At 44.0% G+C, this 3,211-nt stretch overlaps 1 long non-coding RNA gene across 1 annotated transcript; it reads left to right on the top strand.

Annotated features, from left to right (window-relative positions):
- The first annotated feature begins 2,221 nt into the window (after positions 1-2,221).
- LOC107732535 (uncharacterized) lies at positions 2,222-3,174 on the top strand. The gene is made up of 4 exons (XR_001638882.1): positions 2,222-2,312; positions 2,444-2,590; positions 2,745-2,891; positions 3,124-3,174. It is a non-coding gene; the product is annotated as an uncharacterized LOC107732535 (long non-coding RNA).
- Positions 3,175-3,211: the final 37 nt, after the last annotated feature.

Below are 3,211 nucleotides of genomic sequence, written 5' to 3'. Positions count from 1 at the left end.
GACCTCTTCGGAAGTTCCTAGAGCAGCTAGTTCGGCCGTCTCCTGCTGGTTCGCCGCTTCAGGGCACCGACCTAGCCGCGCTGATTACACCAGAGATCTCATTATTCATTATCTCAGTCTCGAGAGACTGATTTCCTTAGTAGACCTTTTTGGCAGCGTGAACGCTTCTGCCAAATGTGTCTCAGTGGGTCCTGCACACTGTAGAAGAGGCCGAATCAGTTTGGTTCTTCTCCGCCTCGTTTCAACAGGGTCATTCCCACACTGGTGGGCCCCGAGCAGGCTCTGGTAATGGCTCGGGTAATGGAACAAGAAGTTAACCCTCTCTTGAGGAAGGAGGCCATCGAGATGGTCCCTTCTCTCGACAGACAGTTTGGGTTCTACAGCCAGTACTTCATCGTCCCAAAGAAGGATGGAAGTTCCTGAGGTTTGCTTTTGGGGGCAAATGCTTACCGGGTTCTTCCGTCAGCCTTGCACTCTCAACCCGCACTTTCACGAGGTGTGTGGATGCTGCTCTGGCTCCTCTGTGACTCCAGCCCCGAGCAGGCTCTGGTAATGGAACAAGAAGTTAACACTCTCTTGAGGAAGGAGGCCATCGAGATGGTCCCTTCTCTCGACAGACAGTTTGGGTTCTACAGCCAGTACTTCATCGTCCCAAAGAAGGATGGAAGTTCCTGAGGTTTGCTTTTGGGGGCAAATGCTTACCGGGTTCTTCCGTCAGCCTTGCACTCTCAACCCGCACTTTCACGAGGTGTGTGGATGCTGTTCTGGCTCCTCTGTGACTCCAGGGCATCCACATACTCAACCACATCGATGATTGGTTGATATTAGCTCAATCTGAGCAGATGGCGGTTCGGCATCGAGATGTCGTTCACGCTCACTTGTAAGAGCTAGGGTTTAGATTTAACGCCAAGAAAAGTGTGCTTTTCCAGTACAGAGAACCACTTATCTGGGTGTGGTGTGGGATTCGACCACGATGCAGGCACGTCTGACTCCTGCTCGGTTTGAGTCGATCCTCACTGCAGTCTCGAGAGTGAGAGAAGGTCGGTCACTCACTGTCAGCAGTTCCAGAAACTGCTGGGTCTGATAGCAGCTGCCTCCAACGTGATACCTTTTGGCCTGCTGTACATGAGACCCCTACAGTGGTGGCTCAAGACCAAGGGGTTCTCCCTGAGGGGAAACCCGCTCCGCATGCTCAAGGTCACGCGGTGATAGACACCCCCTAGTTACACGTTTCCTCCACGGTGCGCTGAGGCTGAGGCCTCTGGCCAGAGAAGCTTATGCTAAGCGGTGGATCAGGATGCTTTTTCATAGCCTCGAGTCCTCTGATCTCCCCTCTCCTTTAGGGGTCAAGACTCACTCCTTCTGAAGTTGGCCTTCGGGACGCTGCGGGATGTCCCCACCTACTTTGTCAGGTGCCTTCCTGCATTCTGCGCCACTCCTGGCTCCTTTCTCTCGCCTTAGCTGTGCTCTTCCACACTAGGCAAGGATTGGTAAGTCTGGTCGCAACGTCACCCGCCCATGACGTTTCGCCCATCTATTGGACTGATTTCATATGTGATTCAGAGCATTGTCACGCTGGGGGCGTTCCCAAAGCGTTTCCGTCACAGCGTCTTGTTCCCTCGGGGAACCATGGTTACATTCCTAACCTGGAGACATTTTTCCTCATGTCTGTTATTGCAAATTAAGGCACACAGGGCATGAGGATAAATATATTTTCTATGAATTTGACAATCAGAGTTTTATACTGTTTTTCATATCTTCCTGAAATAAAGATGTGGATGAATGTTTTAAGACATCAGAATTCTGTGGTCCAAACTCTCATTGCACCAATTCAGTTGGGAGTTACAGATGTTCTTGCTTGAGTGGATTTACAGTAACAAATAGCAGTGAACCAGTCAGCACCAGTAACCCATGCAATGGTGAGCATGTAGAAAATACCTAACATATAACACATGTAGAAGTGGGTTCTAGCTTCACATACGTATACTGTGAACTTCAATAATAACCTCGATTTTTTCTTTTTGATATAATCAACTGCTGAATTTTTGAACAGTCAGTTTCTATTTGTTGTACATGATTCAAAGCTGGTATACTTTATTGATGCTGTCAGACTGAACATTTTAATCTTATCAGCAGCCATATTTTTATCATTTGTTTTATTTCAGATATTAATGAATGTCTCAACTCATCGTTGGTGTGTGGGCCGAATGCAAACTGTTCCAATTACAATGGAAACTATTTGTGCTCTTGTTGGGAAGGATATAACGCTACAAAGATGAATGAGACTATAAATAACAGTAACCCGTGCATAGGTGTGATTTATTTATTTGCATTTTGATGTTTTTCAGATATAAAACATTTTTTCTAATAATTTTTTTCCTGTAATTAGAAAAGGGTTAGAAATATTGAGATATTGTTCTGAAATGTGTTATTCCCTTTCCAGATATAAATGAATGTCAATTCAGTTCATCTGTATGTGGTCCAAATTCTAACTGCACAAATCAGTTGGGAAGTTACAATTGCTCATGTTCAGATGGATTCACTGCAACAAACTCAAGTCTCCCCATCAGCATCAATAACACATGTACAGGTACATTCTATATTCAGATACTTGTAAAGCCTTGAGAGTTTTTCTCGTGCCTATTATTGTAAATGAAGGCACACAGTGCATAAGGATAAATATATTTTCTATGAATTTGACAATCAGAGTTTTATACTGTTCTTAATCTCTTCCTGAAATAAAGATGTGAATGAATGTCTTAAGACACCAGAATTCTGTGGTCCAAACTCTCATTGCACCAACTCAGTTGGGAGTTACAGCTGTTCTTGCTTGAGTGGATTTACAGTAACAAATAGCAGTGAACCAGTCAGCGCCAGTAACCCATGCAATGGTGAGCATGTAGAAAATACATAACATATAACACATGTAGAAGTGGGTTCTAGCTTCACATACGTATACTCTGAACTTCAATAATAACCTAGATTTTTTCTTTTTGATATAATCAAAAGCTGAATTTCTGAACAGTCAGTTTCTATTTGTTGTACATGATTCAAAGCTGGTATACTTTATTGATGCTGTCAGACTGAACATTTTAATCTTCATCATCATTTGTTTTATTTCAGATATTAATGAATGTCTCAACTCATCGTTGGTGTGTGGGCCGAATGCTAACTGTTCTAATTACAATGGAAACTATTCGTGCTCTTGTTG

Source organism: Sinocyclocheilus rhinocerous, unplaced genomic scaffold (genome assembly GCF_001515625.1).
Source record: "Sinocyclocheilus rhinocerous isolate Xijiao unplaced genomic scaffold, SAMN03320098_v1.1 scaffold640, whole genome shotgun sequence".
In the NCBI taxonomy this organism is placed as follows: Eukaryota; Metazoa; Chordata; class Actinopteri; order Cypriniformes; family Cyprinidae; genus Sinocyclocheilus; species Sinocyclocheilus rhinocerous.
The sequence above is the reverse complement of the archived record's forward strand: the minus strand, read 5'-3'. Positions and strand labels throughout refer to the sequence as shown.